Source organism: Nothoprocta perdicaria, unplaced genomic scaffold, assembly GCF_003342845.1.
Source record: "Nothoprocta perdicaria isolate Ctin4 unplaced genomic scaffold, notPer1 scaffold_14, whole genome shotgun sequence".
NCBI lineage: Eukaryota > Metazoa > Chordata > Aves > Tinamiformes > Tinamidae > Nothoprocta > Nothoprocta perdicaria.
Genome location: NW_020454538.1, coordinates 613,732 through 635,863, shown reverse-complemented (window position 1 = coordinate 635,863; position 22,132 = coordinate 613,732).

Here is a 22,132-nt window from a genome sequence, read left to right as displayed (position 1 = left end):
GTCATGTGAAGAATGCTAAAAAACCACATTTCAGATGACAAAGAATGCCATAGTTTCCCCACCATCATGGGTGAGTGAAATTCAGGGATGGCAGAGGATTTTGGCTTTGAGAACTGTTGCATGTAGGCCTGGGTGGGACCATGTTGTGCACTGGGACTGCATTTCACTGGGGCTCCTGCCACCCTTCTGACCATCTCTTCCTGCAGTCTTTCCCAAAGGGTCAAGAATGAATTCATGAGTACAGGTTGTCTTTTCTGGACTGTTGCATGGGAAACCCCAGTGAAAAAAAAATACATCTGTTCTGGTCCCTTGAAAATGTCCCAAGTTGCAGACATGGCCCTTCCAGCTACAACATTATTTTTCACTGCATGTTGCTCCCCCAGAACAACAGAAAGTTAAATGTGGCATATTTCAATATTTTGTCTTTTGCCCAGCATCTCCCCAGCTGATACAACACCCTAAGGTGAGACTGAACTGCTCTTGTCAGGCAGAAAAAAGCAGGATACAGGTGTTCCCAAACTTTGGTCCAGAAAACAAGGCTTTAAACATCTCCCTGATGAGTCTGGTGGCACCCACTCCTGCCCTTTTCCTGAGCTGCTGACGCAGAGTTGGAGGATGTCCACATCAGACTTGGAAGAGCTTGTGTGTTACTAATGCAATTTGGATGCTCTTAGTGTGGAGAACGAAGGGAATATATCACAAAAGGACCCTAAGGGAAATTCCAGCCTAGGTTAYGTGCAGGAATTGCAGCAGCAGAACTTTCTCCAGTTTGGTGGTCACCAGTATCTCCTCTGGATCTAGCTCTGGTCTCACTCAGTTCCTTTTGGTTTCACCAGCCAGGCACTGCACTGGTGAAGTTAAATCACCATCAGAGATTATCAAACTGATGATCACAACCATCAGTTCATACTGACAGGACAAYGTCAGTGCAACATCTCACCATCCTTACCCAGCAGTGCGTTACTCAAGGAAAAATGGACTGGTCTGGCAACTCTGAGGCTTTTTCTGCTTGTCCAGACAGTGCAGAAATAGTCTGAGACTGCATCTCAGGGTGCCCAGAGCTCTTCCTCATGCCAGGTCCTGACACATGGACACAAGCCTTGTTAGCCAGGCTGCTCTGTGTGTAGCATTGTGAACGTGCTGCCTGCCCAGAGCAGATGTGCAGATTGACCACATACAGACAGCTTCATCCCAGGGAGGGTGTAAATTGGCTCTTCCAGGAGCCCTGAACCATGCTTTGCAGTAGCACCGTCCTCCTTCCATGTACTGGAGCAGCCAGCAAAGATGCTGGGCTCCCCATCCACCCTTGCATCCCATCAACCTTTTCTTAATCCATCACCCTATCTCAACTCATAGGGTGCCTGGTTTTCCGTGAGCTGGGAATTGGACTGTGGCCCTCCCAAAATATGATTCCATTTCCCAATTGTCCCTCTGTCCTGTGTCTCACCCCCCTCCCCCGATCTGGGGGTGAATGAGATGCTCGTTGTGGCTGCAATATATCATTCTTACTATTTGTTATGAGGTTTTAATGAGTGCGGAAGATTAGGATGTTTGCAACAGCGTAACAATAAAATACATATCTCGCTCATTCCTTGCCAAAAAGTACTTACAAATAATAAAAGTGAGGCTAGTTGAATGCATAAATCTCCTTTCACAAGCCCCCACCCACTGTGCAATAATTAGTACAAAGYGCAGTGCTAATAGATCATCTTACTTGTGTGGGAAACTTGACATTATGCTTTGTTTATATTATCCCTTTGGCAAGAATCTGCATGGCAAATCCTGGCAGCTCGCAAACAAGAGGCTCTCAAGGAAGGTTTTCAGACTGTCGTGCAGAAAAGCGAGCCACAGAATTGCGTGCTGGTCAGGATGCCGAAACCAGCTGGGGAGCTGAAGCATTAGATCCCGCTTTTATGGAGTTGAGCTACCAAGTTTCCAGCTGACTAGGACCAATATCCTGCGAACGATTTGCAAGGGGCTGTTCCCACCCCAGACATAACAAATCAGTGTGAACCTTGGCTTCAGGATGGTGCCCTTTGGTTAATTGTATATTCAGGGCCCAATTTACCGCCTGGGCCTCCTAATGGGAATGGACGGGGTTGCCCAGACTTGAGGCAGGCACCGAATACGGACCTTGAGGTCTCTGGCTGTGTAAGAAGAGGGATTTTAGCCCATCCTTGAATAGCTCCAGCTCCCGAGATCTTTTTCCTTCATTTAGGTCCTGTGTAAACCTTCGCTGATGTAGGRAATCATTTCCTATAGGACATCTGGCTCTATCTTGGGGTTCAGGACTTTCCCAGGAGAGTTTGCCACAGAGGATAAGAGGTCTGAAAACGYGGTGTGAAGGCTCAAGTCCATGATGACTAAATTGGGCAGCGGGTCAATGTGCTSGTTGGAAAGTCAGCTCTTATTTATCACACCTGCTACTCTTCATGCCTCTCTGTCTCTGMTCGGGCTCAAATCCATTTCTTTCGCTTGTTTCTCCATCCCAGCACAGAGACAAGTGGACAACACGAGATCCCGGTGCGTGGATCTAGAGGTGCATTCCTGCTGTGTGAATCACAGACCCTTAGCGCCACAGATCCAGGTATATTCACAGGAAGGAATATTTATAAGTATAAAAAGAAGGTGGGGGGCAGTTCTTGCCAGGTAGGTGAAAAGGGAGGGAGGGAAACATTCCTTTCTTTCCTCAGAATACTTAAAAGTCTCCTGTAATACAGTTATTTTGGGAGTAAAGTAAGGGAGAACCACCAGGTTGGACCTTGTTCCACTTGAGGACGTACCTCCCAAACGTGGCAATTTGTGCTTTCAAAGACCTTACATTCAGTCACACAGTGTTACCATCTCTCCAGACTTAGCCTCAGTATTCCTAATTCCCCAGGAGCCTTTACCCTACGTGCTATGCGTTTGTGTAATAAAAAATCAACCACACCGAGCTATATTCTTCCATAGGTAATTTTTTCTCYATAAAAGGTCCATACCACGTGCTCCATGGTCCATATCATACATGCACTTCTCCTTGGGTCCAGCTGGTGCTGGGTCAAGCCAGGCATGCTAAGGAATACGTTGTGTCCTAAGTATCTTCTCTCCCTTTTCTTCTGAAGGGTATTTGGAAGGAACGTCCTGGGAGATGAGCCCATCTGCTGGACAAGCCCCAGCAACCTTAGCAGCAGCAGGTGTGGTGCAGACTCCACCTTGCAGCCTCCACCCAACCATGTGTGTGCACATGAATTTCTGCTCAGACAAGCTCTCGGCGTGTGCTTGAGTCTCCACTTCCTTGCATGACACAGAGGCCTTATCCAGCCACTCGCTTGATCAAATCTTGCCCACTATCCTTGCAGAAAGGTGACCTTCCAAATGCACCCGGGCAGGGCAGTGTTGTGACCCTGCTTTTTGGCTGGGTAATGGAGATGAAGTGTCCCATCCAGTCAGAGGAGTGACTCATCCACCTGGGAAACTCATGGCAGAGCTGCCCAGTTCAGGCTGCCGTTTGCCTTTCCCTTCAGGCTCTGTTGTGAAATCCCTGGGAAAGCAACAAGGTTTTTACCTATGGGCCCAGTGGGAATGTAGCCCAYCTACAAATTTACACGGTATTTTGGTAGAATTTAGGTGTGCATTTGCCCATGGGTTCACAGCAGTGTGTTGGGCACTTGGAGGAAATGTGGGACCATTGGCTTTGAGTGGGATTTTCAAAGCTCTAGAATGAGAGCTGCGATGGTGGCCCAACCCCCTGTGTAAGATGTTGGCCAAACGGGAAGGGTGTGACGGGTAGGTGCTCCTCCACGCTAGATCCAGCTTGCTGGAGCTGCTCCGGATATATTTATTGTTTTTCACTGTGTTGGAAGGCTCAGGGAATCCCGGTAACGTGCGAGTAATCTCCAACAAAGTGCGGAGCGCGGGTGCAGCGTTGCCACGCTGATGAGGCCAGTTCAGACAGGGAGCGCTGGGCAGCACTCTTGACATTTTAGTGACTTGTGAGGTTATTTGAGGGGAAAACATTCCGGCCCGGCTTCCAGCAGCCAATGCCGACAGCAGCCTGTGCTGCGAGCGGCGTTGACTCCGCTGGCTCAGGACAATGGCAAACGGGCTGAAACACCGACGGTTTCTCTATAGACTCTTCCCAGAGTTACTAAAATTAACCTTTTTATTCCCCCCACTGCATAAACATAAAGGTTTTACTTCCCCTAACCTCTCTTTCCCACCCAGCGGGCAAAGAGTTTGTCAGATCTACAGTTAAAATAATATATTAAAGATTTCCAATGGTGCAAGTCAAACTTCACATTTCCTAATGATCCCAGATGCCTTTTTTGTCTGCAGACATTTCGAGTTAAACCTCTATGAAACTGACCTTTTGGCTTGTCATTCTCTGTAAAAAGCCCAGAGATGAAACACTTCTTTCAGTCTGTCACTACTGTCCGTAGACCGCCCTCCCCTTCCCCCCTCCTCGATTTTACCAGCAAGAACCTATAATTGAGCCCCTTGACAATAGCAGGACTGTGCATTTCTTTGTCAACAACAATGGGCCGTCCAAGTTCATTACTGGAGATTGTTTAAAAATTGATTCATGGGCCAGTAGTAGTAGCTTATTATACAGCATAAGTGACAGTGTGATCTGGATGGGGGCCGAGTCATTCTTAAACAGTCATGTCCAATTAGAAAGAACATTGCACACATTCCTGTTGGAGCCACATTAATGAATTAGTCCTACCACAAACTGAGAGAAGCTTGCAGGACCCTAATACCTTTTGTTCCTAAGGATAATTCAGTAATTTATAAAGAGAACAGTGTGGAGCACATTAGCAGAAGAATAGTAATCGCAGGATTCGCATAGTTCTTACACTTGTCCTTCCTTTCCCTACATGGGGAGAAACTCCTCCAGGTTTCTGGTGGGCTCAGTTCTTTCTGAGCCTTAGATACCTCCTCATATAGCACAAGTTTAGCAGATCCCAAAGGCCTCCAAAAGCCACTTCTGCTGCTCTCAGACCCCGTTACTGCCATTCTGACAGTCACTAGCTGCTGGAGRCCTCTTCTCTCACAGCCCAGGAACTTCACCCAGCCATTCCTGAAYTCTGGCCAATGTCGCTTGTTCAGACTCTGATTCTCAGGATAACAGAACAGCCAGAATATACAATACATCATCAACATACAAAAATCACATCCGTGTGTATTAATGTGCTCTGGTGCTTCCTCCTTGCTCTGCAATTAGGCACTGGTGTCACTTCATTGTTTTGGTACCTTTACTTCTGACCAGTATCTTGTAGAAAAAGACCACCCTTCAAGGCATGATTTTCAACTTTGAAAGTCTAGAACTGATGTTTCAAGCTCTCAAACCTAGATCTGGTTTTCAGACTAGCTGAAATCAGTTTAGCATTCATGGACCAGCTCACTGGAGACCAGGAGACCTAGGTGGATTTGGGCACTGCATTACACACACAAGGTGGAGGATAGCTTGCATGTGTCAAGCCGTTGCAAAGACTGTCTTAGTGAGAAAGAGCGAAAGAGGGTCCAGTTTGCCAAATGCTGACTAAGCGGAGAAGTGGAAGGTAGGAAAACTGTCAGCCAGTACCTGAAGGATGCTGAGGAATTACTTGGGTAGGTACAAATGAATGCAATTAATGGATCGAACTGTTTCAGCAGAAATCACTCGTGTTCCTTTACCATGGGAACTGCAGAAAGAGCAAAAATTGAAATAGTGAAAGCTCTTAATAGAGAGGTTTCCAATCTTCTCCATTATCAAATAGACTCCCAGGAGGATTCCCCCTCCCCAGGGATGTTTAGAATTGCATTGCACAAAGCACACAAAGGAGAAGGAACTATTTTGTACTGCCTACTTAGTGGATCACAAATCGTTCCTGCCACCATTGTCTTCTAATAAGCAACAAATCTTGAAGAGGATCAGATTTTGCCTATTGCTCTGCAAATGCCCTGTGGTTCGTACAATAGAAACCCACTCCTGCTTGGGCCACATGATCTTAAATGTTATAACCAGGAATAAACTAGTAGCAGTACTGTAATATCCTCCTGTTGAAGTGCTAATGTTTGGACTTCCAAGATGAGCTTGAGCTACAGCTCAAGATGAAAAAGAATAGTAATTTGGATAGTGATGTGAAGCTGTAATATTGCAGCAGGAGCTGCTATTTGCAATCATTCCATTCTTTTTGCGGTAGTAATGCTCATATGTTGTCATTGATCAGCCTGTGACTTTGTAGCCTCTGTAACTTTGAAAGACTTGGAAATTTCAGTAGCTGGCGATTTTTGATCTCCATATTCCCTGTTAGCGACAGTTATTAAAATATGCAGTTCACAGTGTATGTGTCTAGGTCATACAATTTTAAGTTTGTGTAAGTAGAAAAGTAGAGAATGCAGACGTGTAAGTGATTTTGGTGTTTCAATTTGCTGGTATTTCAAAGAATAGAGGACATAGCATACAGTTCATCACTAATTAAGACAATCAAGAGTAAAAATGTACACAGTTACAGTTCTGTTATGAATCCTGCTACTAAAACCAAAATGTTTAAAAATCTATTCTGAATGTGAATATGCTTTTGAATGTGAATAGATATAAACTTCACTCTGTAGTCTGTGTGTGGAAAGCAGGCAGTGCTCTGGTTCTTCACCGCWTATTTTAAAGTATCTTGTGCATCCCCTCCTTCCTATTTGCCCTCAATACTTRTTGACACACCAAAGACTCAACGAAGAACTTGAACTCCACTTCAGATTCATGAGGCTGGCTTTAGACTGTCATTTTGTAAAGWGTGCCTCTTATATTCTGGTCCTGCAAATTGTGGTGCACAGGTAATCCTAATGCTTTTATTTTGCTTCTCTAATCAAAGTGCTCAATCTGGAGTGGTAAATTCTACTATCTCCCATTTGAAAAATGSTAGGAAAATAAGAGCAGATAGATTAGAAATATAATCTACTAACCAATATCTCAKTTTAAGCACCATCATTAAACCCTGAGAGACCTCAAAAAGTCTATCTCCGTTCCCCAGTGCTGTTATAGGTGTGGGATTCCCTTTCTGAAGACAAAGGTGTCACAACCTGCTCAGACAATCTACTCCACTGCTTCCTGTCCTTGCTCGTAGAACAACCTTCCTAATGTCTAAAGTGAACTCAGAGCCTGTTATTGTTTGCAACGTGCTATGAACATAGAGAACGAATCTTCTTCTCCACAGCAACCTTTTACATTATCTCAAGGCAATTAATGCATTCCCATTTGGCCTTATCCTGTTTAGGCTAAACAATTCCGGTTTGCCCATTCTGTATACATTATGATTTATACAGATAACTCCTGTTAAGAACTTCTAGCCTCTTTCCTGTGGTCTACATCTTCTTTGGACAACCATGCTCAGTAGTGCAAACCCTAGTTTGGCAAAGCCTGCTGGTGTTGAAGGCACCAAAGGACTACTTGAAGAGGTTGAAGAGTTGAACATAGAGAAGAACCCAGCATGGTCTCTGCTGTTTTCACAACACTACAGTCTTCTACAGACTTCCCTCCAGCTCTTCCACTAGCCTAGTCTCCAGATGCATTTCTGAAGACTACTATCCAAACAGGCATCTGTTATCTGTGCAACTTACTATTCCTTCTTGCAATAACAAGKTTTTTTTCTCTAGCCTGAAACTCTTAATGGAAAGGTTAATTCTGAATTCATTTTCTCCAGTGTGTTGGTAGTTCCTCACACTTTGATCATTGGTTCCAGGTGCCCACTGATATTACTCARAATGCCATTCTTCAGGGTGTCAGACCAAGGGTGCTCCAGGGTGAGCAGGTATTTCAGAAAGTGTGGACACATTAAAGAGTGTCTCTTCTGGTGAGGTAACACCAATCTTCTCTTCCATTCACTGACTCAAATCCATTTCTAYGAGCCACTGTCCTCATGTTCAGTAGGGAAGCCCTGCTGAAGTCAACTGCAGAAGGACTTGCAGCATTTAACCYATGCTAAAATATCTATACTGCTGGATCTGAGCCATTTAAACTCATCCCCAAGAGTATCCAAGTCCATTTATTTTCAAAGAAAGTGTTGACTATTCCCAGCAATCTTCCAACTTCCAAAATTCAAGGCTGAGTGCATCCACTCATTCCTCATCATCTAAACTCAGACTTGTAATTATGACTTCCTCCAGCAGACAAAAACGACAGGAAAGACACAGTGGTGGTTCCATTCAGATATATCTCTTAGAGTTGAGATTTACTACCCTATTGTTGTTAAAAGCTGCAAAAAGCAACAGAGGATCTGAAGTGGGATCAATTGAAGGGGAAATAAGCAGTTATTGAATAGACTGTGGTCTGTGCAGGTAATTAGACAGCCACTCTAATGGCTATTTATCCACAGTAAATTGTTACCTGCATTTGGATTTTACTCTGCTTTCTCTGTCGACTTTCATTGTACCCTGTATGTACATTTCTTAATGGATCATTAAGAAAATTGTGGGGAACAGGATGAGCAGAATAACTCTTTCAACATATGTCAAATCGTATGTGAAATAATATCTATAGGGTTCGCAAAAGTCATAGACAGAATCATTTACTGTGTCAGTGAAGTTTTGGGGCTATGTGCCCTTAAAAATGAGCTATCAACTGTCTTTTTTGTGTGTTGAAAAAAACGCCAAGAGCTTTTCTCCTATGGGGAAAAAAAAAAGGCCCTCCTCCTATGTGCAAGAGATTACATTATGTTCTCTAGATAACGTGGTCATTGCTGTGGTTAGACAGCTTGTCCCTTCCTTGTCCCTTGGCCTGCATTAAAACAGGAAGATTGCCCAACTAATGCAGACCCTGGACATGTGTTCACATTCACTAGGCATGTTTTGGAAGATGCTAAACATCTTCATTTGTCATGGAGAGGAAAGAATATTAAGGACATTTGATCCCTCCTGTACACATTTAAAAACCCACAATACACTATGCAAAGGTAAGTTTACCTTTTAATACAGGACCCCATCTTCCTACCTCTTGAAGGCATCTTTCACAGTTGCATACCACAACACCATTTCATGGGAGGGGATACGCTTTGTGGTCCCCATTCTGTGATGGACAATAATATTGAAAGGATGTTTGGAAAATGGGGGAGAATGAAATTGAAAATGATCTGAAAGCTGCAGAGATTTTTGAATTCCCTAATTTCTACATCAGCAACTGTTAGTACTTAAATTATAGAGACTATTCCCCTCATTACCAAAAGGCAGAAATCTCTATGAAAAGAAACTCTGATGAAGAYATGGATTTGAAACACTCTAGGACACAAAGATTCGCAAGTATAGAAAATTTATTCATTGCCACAGATGCAGAGTCCATCTCAGATCTATGCATTTTCAGTGTCATGCCTGCACATAATCCATAAAAATTATAACAATCCATAAAATTAATCTAAGATTTTAGAGTGGGAATTACAATGCTAGACCTCCAACAAGGCCTAGGATGGCTTTTCCAGGCTGTTCTGCTGCACATCTAGCTGATGGTGACCACCGGTGCTTTAGGTCAGCATGTGAAATCTCCTCCCTAGCTTTCTCCTGCTCCCAGCAAAAGAGGTCATCTGCAACATCATCTGCAATAGAGCTGTGCTGGCAGGAGACCTTACCTCCCCTGCATGCTCCTGACTGCCCTTGTCAGAGGCCACTTACTCTTTCCCACCCCTTGCACCCCTCACAGTTCAAATTAACGAAGCTGATTAAATCCATAGGGCATTAGGATGCACTCTGGAGCTCTCTGCTGCCAGATCCATACAGGATGTAACCCCTGGGCAGGAAGGGAGGCAACAAAGAGCTGGAGGCAGGAACCTCTTGAGGCAGACAGAYGAACCCAGAACAGATGTTCCCAGCCCTGGATCAGAGTGCAAATCCCAGGCAAGTTCAGCAGCAATGTTATCTGATAAATATTGTGCCTTCTYGTCAGGGGAAGCTTTCTGCTCAGGGAAGTCTGTCCATACTCTGTGCTGGGCTTGGTGCTAATGCACTRTGAATGTTGAGTTTCCTCTGAGCTGATTGAGGTTTTGCCAAATCAGGTTTTGTTCCCTCTTGACTAGTTTTCTTTTAGAATTACAGCAAAGATGTCACATCTTTTCTTTATCTGGGCGTGTTACATTTGATTGTATTAATGTATATCTGATGGCACTAACCTCCTGTAGGATTCAGAGTTGTGTAACATGTTCCAGCACATTATGAAGTTACACAGAGTTGTTTAGATCTCATATCGAATATCCTCTGGCATGAGATCTGAAATGAATTATATATGGCAACCAAAGAAACACAGTACCTGTCTGAATAAGAAAAAAAGAAAAAAACACAAAAAAAAAGAGGAGCTTTTTGTGGAATTGTTGTGTTACCAGCTTTCCTCTATCCTTTCTCAACTGTCTGACACTAAGAACAACTCAAAAGTTACCCTAGTGTTGCCACTCTCTCCAACATTGCCAACATTTTCTCTCCACCTTCTTCTATCTGAATGATTGCTTTGTTCACTGTTTTTCACTGATGAGGAAGGTAATTCCTTGCTTGTCTTTCTGAACACACTGGAAGCTTTCTGGGCATGTTTAAGGCTCCTTGGCTCTGATTCAGCAAGACCCTGGGCAGGTGTTCTGGTTCATGGAGGTGTTGTGTGAAACCACCATGAAGGTTTGCTCGGTGGAGACATATTGYTCAGGCAATAGGTCTCCAGCGCTTTGGAGTAGTATATAACTCACTGCAGTATGAGAAGCAAGAGAATCAAGATTTGTTCAGGAAGATGCACAGGATAGATAGACTCAAGATATGGGGCAACTTAAGGACAAAATGCCCCTTCTCTCTTTTGCAAAGAACCTCTTTTCCCTTTTGCAAAGACACAACGTCATGGTATTTCCTTGGGTCCAAGAAGTTGCTCCCTTGCCCCCAGGACTGCAGGGATTCTCGGCTGCTCTCCATGACCCAGGGTCACTATAATGATTTACAATCTGGATGTCTCTGGAGACTTATATTTGTGGTTCACATGCTAAGTGGAGTCCTTCAATGAGGAGTTCAGCTTATACAGCTGGCTCCTATTGGTTTCCCAATGCATGTTGTTAAATCCGTTTCTTTCACCCAACTTCCATGTTCTGTCTACCAATGTTATYGATAAAGTCTTGTAGGTAGCTGGAACTAGACAGCTCTAGCACAACAGAAAACACTTGAAAAAGCCACCTTCCTACCTCTCCAKAGATGGTGAAGAGAAAGAAAGATAAAAGAAAGAAAAATAAGTCTCCAAAGGTCTTGAATACTCCACACAGCAGCCCTATGAACATGTAAAGTTGCATTTCAGAGGTATTGTCTGCATAAATCCAGTCAGAATACAACGAGACTATATTAAATAGAGTAATCCCAGTTGATCTGTGTGTCTATAGTGCGTGAAATTTTACTCCCCATTAAAACTTGGAAAGGGACAAGGATTTAACTTCCCAGAGCTACACTGTACCTATGCATATGTTTTACCTAATGCCATTAATCCCCAAAGTCCCCTGAACACACTACAGACCTCACCAATGAGTCTTTGGTGTGGAAGGCGATGCGTAAATATAAAATATCACCATTGGCCTCTTTGTAAGAATACAATGGAGCATTAAAACTTGGGTTAAAGTTTCTGAATATGATTTTAGACAGCATGTTAACGGCACTGGGTCATTGCTTTGATAGCTCTGACTGTGAATTGCTCAGGTCTGCTCAAGCATGCAATCCCTTCTCGAGCCGCTCTCTGCYTGTGCGAGTGCCACGAACCACCAGTTTCAGCCTTTGGCTCACAGCTTTTCCAGTTAGACACTCAGATGATGGCAYGTCCCACACTGCTCCATTCCCCGTGGGCAAGACCAGACGCTTGCCGTTTGCTGAGGCCTTGCGAGCTTGTGTCAAGCCTTGCCATACTGTGCAGCTCCTGGGCCAATTTAGGCCAGCTGAGCACTTGACCCTGTGTCCTCAATCAGCCCTGGCTGAGCCAAACTTCTCTTTCCACCATGACAGAGAGTTGTGAGGAGGCAAAAAGTGCAAACTAAAGTGGTGCTTTTCCCTTGCTAGCTCTCAGCATGCATGTGCAGCACCTTGGAATGGATTTGTCCCTCRCAGAGACATGTTCTGTCCTGTTGCGGTGTTTTCAGCCATTCCCTKCAGTGAGGAGCAATGACCACAGGGMAAGTCATGGGTCAGGATCCACCAGCACCTGCACCAAGCCTGGCTGGGCAGCCCTGAGACCRGCACTGTCTCAGAAAGCRAGATGAACCAGAAGAGTTTGGAGAACCCAATGGCAGGTAAAAAGAGAGTCTTATTAAATCATTGCTTTTCAAAGAACCTACCCTGGAGCTAGCTAACTGATCCTGTTAGATCTTTTCTAAGTCAGATAAGAAAAATAATCTGGCAATAGTCATCAAAGGCAGAATGATGCATAAAAAGTCCATTGTTGGAGCCCCTGGAGTCAAAGGTAGAGGGTTTTTTGGACATGACTTAMGGGACTTAGAGGCACCAGCCCAATGGAAATTTCCACTTCTTTCCTGTTTGTAGGAAGCAGGATTTGCACCACTGCTTTTGACTARGAGTAGCTCTTCCCACTGATATTAAACATCTTTTGCCTTCCCTGTCTTGCACTGTGACTCATTTCCAGGGAAGTGGGGATGCAGAAAGTAACAGAATGTCATTCAAGAGAATAATCAATCATTTGCTATTACTTCAGCTCAGTGGGAAACAAGTGAAGGCGACATTACAGTAAAAAACAAAGGTCTTTCMTTATCTTTATATTCCTTTCCTGAACTGCTGAAGATGGACAACTACTCTGGACAGAAAGGTGATCTGAGCCAGATTGGCTGCTCTTATGTTCTTTCTATTCCTGACAATTATAAAAATATCCAACTAGATGGAGCTTCAAAGTACTACCTAGCTCTTATAGTACCCTTGGAGGCAGATAAAAGGGGTAAGCATCACTACCTGCATTCTGCACTCCAGGAAAATGAGACAAAAATGTTTTCTGAGGTGCTGTACTCCCTAGAAGGGATATGAACAGCAACCCATCAGCTGGGTCTCCACTGTGGGCATGTGTCTAAGCATTGTCTAAGTTGCAGGCTGCAAGACAAGACTAGGATCCTCTCACTGAAAACATGATATGAAAAAAAAGACAGGATAGAGCAACAGAAATGGGAACTATGCAAACACAAGGGATTGCCATGGGACTCATCCTGTGTCTTGCCAAAATGCCCATAAGCCAGAGATCTTGTCTTATTTTGCCATATGTCACACACTATAAATAAATCAGTTTGGTTTTGGCTGCTTGCTATTACAATCTCTTGTGTATCTTTCCATGTATAATTAAGAGTCAAGCACTTGGAGGAGAGGAAAAATCATTAAATGACCTGCTGGCATTTCCTTTGAACAGAAACTGCATCTGCCACTCGAGAGCTTGGAGGAAGCTGTGGAAAAAAAAAATACAAATAAAGTGGAGAAGCTACACCTCCAGGTCAGAAAACAAAGATAAGCAAGCAGTTATCTTTTGACTCCATTTCCTGCCTGTTTGGCACTCAGCTCCAAAACCACCACAGCAATAAAAAACACCATCAGTGAGGAGGACAGCAGGGATGTCCAGGAGGAACTGGTTAGGGATAATTGCCCATCCTCTCCTTCCCTCCAAGACATCAGCACATGGAGGTTATCTGGCCACTGAGCAATCTACAGATCGCTGTGGGATTTCACTCCTGCAGGGTTTTGCAAGGAGAATAGAGTCGCCTACTCCAGACTGAGGACAAGATCTCTGGAGATGACCTGGGTAGTGTTTCTGGGGTTTCTGGTTGGGCCTGTGAGGGGTACATGGTGTTCCTCAAGGGTGAATGAATAATACAGGGTGTATTTGTCAAACTGTACATAGTTAACCTTGAAAAAATACTAATGGCCCCTCTAGCATTTACCAGGATTGTCTCGCTGCTTCAGCTCCACTTATACTCATAGCAGAATTCCTATATCTTTGTCGTTATAAATGGGGCTGGACCTTGCTTAAGATCCATGGTTGCAGGGAAAAAGCTTGAGGAAAGGCAGGTCATAGGGCTAAAGTGGCAGATGTTAAGGGTGGTAAGTGTGATGATCAATCTCTGAGGAGCTTCCTTGCTCTTGGCCTTGAAKGCTTGCAGGTTGGTCAGAGCTTCAGTGGGTCTCCAAGGAGAAGGAAGAGGAACAGCCACATTGGTTGCAGCTGGATAGGCAGGATACACCTCACCTCATTGCAGACATCTGTACTGTAGATGACTCCTCTGGAGCTGTCCCTTCTACCTCCACTTTATAGTAAACAAGKCAAAGTAAGGCATGTTTCATCAGTCAGATGTGGCTATTGGATTAAAGAGCGAAGGAGCCAGTCTCTGCGAATTCCTGTTTCTCTCCCCTGTTGAGAAAGGAAGCCTGGGGCTCGCTCACACGAAGGAGCTGGCTGGTTAGACATCTACATCCGATCAGATGAAACTCACTCCTTGAGTCTGTAATTACGCCACATCTCTGCAGGAACTCCAGAGGCAGAAACACTCATCTGAGAAAAAAAAAAATGTCAATGGATTTAGCAGGAGATAGCTAAAGTTTGCTGCCCCTATTGCAACAGCATCCAAACCAGTCAAAGCTTCACGGTGCAATCGCAATTGCACCGTCCAACTTGCACGAGAGACCAGGAGAAGGAAGCTGCAGTAGCTAGTGGACACTAAGTCCCATTAGCATTTGGCATGTCCTAGGATCCGGAACAGGGAGCTGTCTTTAAAGGAGAGTTCTTCAAAGAGGAAGGTGTTTATATATATAAAATAGATAGATATATATAAAATATATAAAATGTATATATAATATACATATATACATTTTTAAGTAATTTTTTCAATCCTTATTTTTAAGTGCCTTTTGAAGTTCTTGACATGTCCTCGCTCTCCATTTTATCCCCTTAGACTCGTCATGGGTAATTACCCATTTTAAAAACTTTTCTAATATTTTTCTATGGGAGAAAATCCAAATGAAGTTGTTTGTCTTGAATTACTAGGTAGAATATAAAAAATATATTGAGAATATATCCACATATTGACATTTTCAATTTGCAAACATTTTCTGAGTGTTACTTCCAGGAATATGATATTATTTTGGCTTTTAATTCTAGTTTCAGAAACAAGCGAAAACTGAAATACAGAAATTTCCTGAGAYAGGAAAATTCTAGTATGGATTATATTTGTATATATATGTATATTTATGAACTAACTACTGTGCAGAAAGCCATAGTTGAATGATGCTTGAAAATTCTATTGAGAGATCTAGCATGTTTATGCATAATTATAATCAAATAATGGCTATCATCCTTCATTCATAACATGGCTTTTATTATTCCCATCAAAAGAGCTCTTAATATTATACATTATACGTTAAGATGTTCTCACTCTCCATTCATTTTAAATATTTGAATCTATTATAAATTTGTGGCAAAGGATTTAAATTATTGACAGGAAAAAGAATGATTTTTGAAAGAAAACTCTTATTCCAGTGACTGTTCATATTATTCAAGAACAGTTTCTTAGCTGACTTTATGTTTACCAAACTCACTTTTTCTTACCTCATGCTAATTATGAGGCTTATTAGGTTAGATATTTGGAAGGTTTCTTAGATTGTTTGTTTTCAAACAGAGTTAAAGTATCTTTTAGAACATTTGATAATGAAAAGTGACCTGTTCACAGCCTTACCTAGAGTCACCGACATCTCTTTATAATGTGCCCTACTTTCTTACTCATTTCCAATTAATATAGTCCAGCGATTAGATTASAACCTGGCCAAAGTCTACAATTCAAAATATTTAGCTGATGCTTTTTGCAACATTTCTTCTTTACTCTGAAAGCTCAACTCAGAAGCTCAAAGTGAAAGTACAATTTTTCAGGATTTTATTGCAAATTGTAAATACATTTGCTCCTAACTCAGGTTAGAGCTATTCCAAAATTATTTTAAACAAGTGCACACAGGAAAATCTTTGGGGAAGTGACTAATACTTAGAAGTGCAATAACTTTTTCTGTCACAATATATAACATTGGTTCAGGGAAAGCTCCATCCTTAGAAAGGGTCAGAGGGAGACATTCCTTAGTTGGTTTTTCTCTCCTCAGAAGTTTAAACAAGGGAAAATGCAGGTAATTTGCCTATTGCATCCTTATTAAAGTCAAATTCTTGCTATATTCAGTAGAACTTTTGTCCAATTTTGTCCAGGTTTGTCCCAGGTCTTTTCATAAAATAGTACTGATCTAGCAGTGGAGCCTGAAAATTAGGGAGGACGGAGCTGGTGACATCTGTTAAATCACAAAAGGGAGAGCTGAACCTTTAAGTTTAGTGTCATTTTTACCCTGTGGTGGATCTTACCTCCCTTGGATGATGGCAAACATCTCTGCTGACTTCAAGGGAATTTCTCACAGGGCTCGTCTGCCCATGGAAAGATCATCTGCATTAACTCAACGTGTGACTTAAATGTTGACCGACCTTTGGGGTTCCCTGAAACAAACCCACTAATTTTGAAGAAAAGTGGTCAAGATTTGAACAAGCTTAACTCACTCCTCAGCCAACAGAAAATAAATAACATCATCACTGGGCAGAAGTGCCCATAGGGATTTCATGCAATTTAATTAGGTGACATCAAACTCTTTTTTCCTGTGTTCACGTGTGTCCCTTTGGAGACTTCCATTAGCTCCAGCAGAGTAAGCAGCTGAGAAACCAGCCCTTCTCCTCTGCTGATGAGAGTGATTTCTCCAGCTCACACGGAGACTCTTACTTCTGCCCAATATTTCAGTGAAAACTCCATAATTTCGTATTATTAGGAGGCAAAATKTCTGTTCTTGTCTGAACTGAGCCGTGGGACCAGCCATGTCATGTTACGTTGGATGTTGTCATTTAACTGCAGTGCATGGTTACTAGCCTATCTACAGTAACATCTTGTCAGAACTACCAAGCAACCTGTTGTGCATTAATAGACACGTCTATGGATCAGGATCTCCCTCTCTGGTTTTACATCAAAGGTYGAGCTCTTAATGTTACCAGGTCAGGGACATGCCTACTTGGTTGGACTCAGTTTGGAGTGGAGTCAATCAGAAGGACATACTGCAGCTGTCTATGACTAAATAATTCCATATTTATTTGATTTCCTTTATTTAATATATATTCAATAATTGAACAACGAATGCTGTATGTAGGCAGAGTTGTGCTACTGGAGGTACATAGGTGGGATTTTGACCTGACAGCAGCTCCAAGTGCTGTGTATCACAGCTGTGGGGAAGCACACGGGCTGGAAGGCACCATTCGCCATCCCTGGCCCAACTCCTGCTCAATGAAAGCTTAATAGTGAATCCAGATCAGCTTACCAATTTGCCCAGTGACTAGTGGAGCTGCAAGAAAATGGGGCAAGTGCCCTGCATTTAGGAACTAGTTCAACTTTCTCTCAGAGAACATCTCTCCTTGCTGCCTTCCAAGCAACTCTGTTCTTTTTAAAGGAGATGGCCTGGCTCCAGCTCTGTGCTCTTTGTGAGCAGGCACCCTGGGGGAGCCAGGATCGGCCTGAACAAAACTTCTTTCAGGACGAGGGTCTGAGCATGCATTGCTTTTCTGCTCTTCCAGCAGACATCTCTCCATTTCTGCCATTTCCTGAGGAGCTGAGCAAAGAGGAGGAGGAAACACTGCACTCTGATATTTTCATCCAACTGAGGTAAGCCTAYGTGTGAAAAAAGTTAGCTGAGGATGACTGTCTTTTCTCTTGGGGTAATGCTTCTGGGGATCAACATKAGGGAAGGAGAAAAGGAATGTGCTCCTTGTTTGGAAATCTTCCAGTGGAGCGGGCCCTGTCCCCCAAAAGGGTTAATGTAACCTCTCTTTCTCCCCAGTAGCTTCATGGCCCTAACAGCTTTCATTGTGAAATGGGTGCAGGTGTGGGCTATGCTTTGTTGATCACAATCCCTTTTGCAGAGGAAGCTTTGAATATGTTTGACATAATCAGCTCACAGCCTTTGCCCGCACTCTTTCATAAACAGGCCATTTTCACATCCTTTTCATGGGATCCGACAAGCGGAAAAATAATTAATGTTACCTCAGCCTAACAGTGACCCAGCTTTGATTCAAAAAGACGGCATGTTGCATAAACTAACCATTTAATTGAGTGATAGAAAAAGCCCACATGTATCAATTCTGCCTCTGCGTATTATGATTACTGGGGCTTTGCAAGGATTGCGCTCCCTTGGTCATAAAGCAGAGCTTAAATTCAACCTGATGAGGTGCTTTCAGAAGGTCTGAGTGAGCATGAGCTAGGGATTATCCATGTTTATGGTGGTCAGACATGGGAGCAGGGGAGTATGTGGGCATCCATCTAGCATGGTGTGTGTTCAGGTTATGTCCAGAAGAATAATTTCTCCTTGTGAACTGAGGCTAGCCAGATGTCTCCCAACTAAAGGCCATTTTGGATGCTGAAGAGACCACATCAGCCCGTAAACCTAGGACCAAAGATAACATACATGTATATATGCACTTCAGGTAGAGCTGCACCTAACATAAAGATAACAAAGTCACCCATAAGGTGACCTGCTGACAAGAGATGTCCCAGATAATCTCAGATAAATACAGATATTTTCTTGAGGTAAAAATAGTTCCTCTGATGAATCATCAGGTTTTGTGGTAGCTATTTTAGTTGAATGGGAACCAAACTAGCAGCCTCTACCACCATGAGTGACAGATCATTTTGCAGTGGCTTTGGTCCCTCTTCTCAGGGCAGTGGTGAGATGGGATATGTATGGAGYACGAATGACAAGGGCTCTCAGAAAAGCAGCCATGCAAACCGATAAACACAGTAGGTTAATGTCCTGGCAACACTTATGGTAACATGGTGGTATCAGAATTTCAAAAGGAAGACAAAGGAAGCCAATGAAAGGAAGAGGTTTTTCCATACTAGCATAACTGGGCTACCAGAGCCAGCCTATTAGATGTCACTCTTGTCCAAAGCTTAGTGGATTTAAAAAAGAGAACAACTATTTTTATGTGCACAAGAGCATCCAAAATTTAAACAAACTTGACAGAAAGGGAAGAGAGGAACAAATCCTTCATCTAGCAAAGCAGCAGAAAAAAAAMCAAAAGCTGGACTATCAGTCTGATCCCACCAAGGCAATAGGTATGTTCCTAATCTGTTCTCTCTGTGTGGATCTCAGGATTCTTTGAGKCTGTCCTTTGGTTATTCATCCTGCCAATAACGCTGCTGTGAGATGGAGGAAGCAGCAAATTGCACCAGGTCCCAGGTCCAAGTCCCTGGCACTTACAGCATTGGCCAAGATGCAGCAAACTCCTCCTGGTACCGGAATTGCTCCTAAGGAGCACTTGAGAAAATGCCTTTTTTTTTTTTTTTAAATAACACTTCCAAAKAGGGTATTTATCCCTGAACATGCAGTGAACATGAAACCTTGGGCTTCCCTACAGAGCCTCTAGGTGAGTAGCAAGGCACTGGGAAAAAAAGGCACCCACTTCTTGCTTCAACTGTGTGCCTTTGGGTGAAAGGATGTCCAGGCCCCATGTCTCAACCCTCTGTTTTGGGGTGAATATACCCCAGAGTCTGTGAGGAAGCTGCAGATTGTGAGATCTTGTGGTCCATCTTTGACATCCACTGCTGGACAAGCAAAGAGAATGCCAAGATCTCCTTTCCCTCTGAGGCCCATTGCCCTCCAGCACAATAATGGTGTTCCCACTAGGGCTGGATGAAAATGCGGAAGTTTGAGCTCATGAGAGGGAAGAAATGGCCTGAAAACACCACATTTGAAACCAAGTGTTGAATATATCATCCTCCTTTGGGTTACACTCAGTTACTTGAACATGGACATGTGCATAACCCTGCTTGCTTGCACAGAAGCAGCAAGGGTTTTCCCCTTTAACATAAAGAGGGAAGAGATTGTTCTTCTCAGTAGTCAGAAGAATKGAGATGTAGCAGTGCTGGGGCTGGAAAAGCACTTAGCAAGGCAAACAGATCAATAGTAATGAAGTACATTGCTGAGGCTTTAGAAGACTTACTGATTTGCTGATGCAAGGACTCCTGCAYGTGCATCCTGCGGGCATGCAGCGGATGCGGGTGAAAGGAAAGCAGTGCATCTTCCACAGCTACGGAGCTTGGGAAAGCTACCAGGGAGATCAAAATCCTGGTCAACATCAAACATCAAAATCCCGAGCAACAGTTTGCCACTGAGGCAGTTTCAAGAACCTTTGTGACCAAATCAGCTAAAAATAGCTATAGAAGCTTTTCAAAAAAGCTCTACTGTTGTCACAGTGGGCCATGTTGTGATGTGTTATGGGTCTCATATCCTGATTATAACAAATGCTGATTTTAAAATAGTCAAACTTTTCAGATGGAGGAGCTGGAGAACAAACTATGAAGTCTCCTGGTTCTGTACTGCCCATGGTTTCCAAAGTGCTGCTTTGAGCAGTTTGATGTGTCTCAAGTAGGGAGGCAGCGCTGTGCCATTTTTGTCTCCCGGTAGCCCCACACATCATCCCTTCACCCTGGYGCAGCTAGCAATGAATGTCCCTGATGAGAGCTAAGATCCTGGTTCCTCTGTTGTCCAGCATGCAACCATGCAGCTCCATGGAGGAGATCTCCACCATGCACCTTCTCAAGGAAAAGCTTGATGGCACTGCAGGGACCAGACCTAGCTGTGGTGGCTCCAGCTGCCACATCTGCACCCAAGTGGGGTTCGGTGAGCTCTCCATGCCTTGGGGACACATAAGGTGCTTCTTGGCAYCCCTACATTCCCTGTCATGCCTACTGCTTGCAAAGTGAGTCTGCACAGGCAGTGACACTTGATTCCCTGCTACACCACTTGATATCAGTCCCCAGCATGGTCACACCACATGRCGAGCACCCCAAAGGTTGATCCTGATATAAACCTCTCCCAGYCTAGCCTCCTCTGAGCTGTTCTCCTCCCTTGCCTTGGAGGTATTGCCCAAAAATCCTGTCTTTCTTCAAGAGACTCAAATTTTCTGTGGTTGCCTCAGTGGGAGAAGAAAAGCTGTCAACGGGCCCTTCTCCCAGTCCTGGAGAAAGGCCTGGGCAGACAAGGGCTGCATTTTGGACACCGAGACATGGTGAGCAGCTGCCAACCACAAACACTACCGGTTATGCCCTGGGCCTCGGGCACTGGCAGCCTCTGATCTGAGAAGTCAGGGTTATAAATATCAGCAGGTATTTCCCAGGCCCTGGGGAGGGAGCAGCAGGCATCTCTGAAGTGCTGAGCAGTCTGAGGTTGCAGAGGAGAGGCGCTGGGTACGTGCGCCCTTTCATGTTGCGATGTTCAAAACGTTTCGGGAGGAAACTATTCAGTGTTTGCAATCCAAAAGCTCTACAGTGACACCAAGGAAGGGCTTGTTTAGAACCCACGCTCAGTAAGAGCATCAGACAGAGCAGAAAAATAAGACAGTCCTGCGGTTTCCTTGCCAGTTGAGGGTCTCTCGTACCTGATTCATCTTTGTCAGACCCTAACACACACAGTCTTCCCTATATCTCTCTCTATTTTATTTAGTCAGACCCTTCATAATCCCCATTTATTTATACTGGGAAAGCCACAAGGCTACAGATGAGAATGTTTGTAAGAAAGAGCATAATTCTGCTCTCATAGGAATAATGCAGGAACAACGCAGCCAGTTCTGAGATATTTCTCTGAGGGAGAGACAGGAAAAATCTTGGCCCTGGTGAAGTTTTATCACCAGCTGGAGCCAGAAAGTGCTTTGAGACACGAACCACACTAACCATCTGAAAGCAACAGCATCACGTTCACCTTTATTTTGGAGGAGGCTACAGATTTTGTACCCTACAGGGATGGCAGCTTGCTTGAGGCCTGATCCTGCCAGCCCTACTTACAGGGYGTATTATCTTATTCTACAAACTCGCCTGTTTATTCCCGCAGGAGCGCTAATAGAGTAGGATGCTCTTCAAGATGAATGTGTGCGTGGGGTGGGGGGATCAGCCCATGGTAGAAAAGTTTTAATGTGAAGTAAGATCAAACATTGCTGCCACACCTCTACCTCCAGCAGTTTCAGCCTACACAAGAAAGGGGAACGTGCAAATGTGCAGAGGGCTGCTGCCCATGCAGCTTCTAGAAACAGGCAAAGAGAAAGGAGAAGAGGAAGGAATGACATGTAATGATTTTCCAA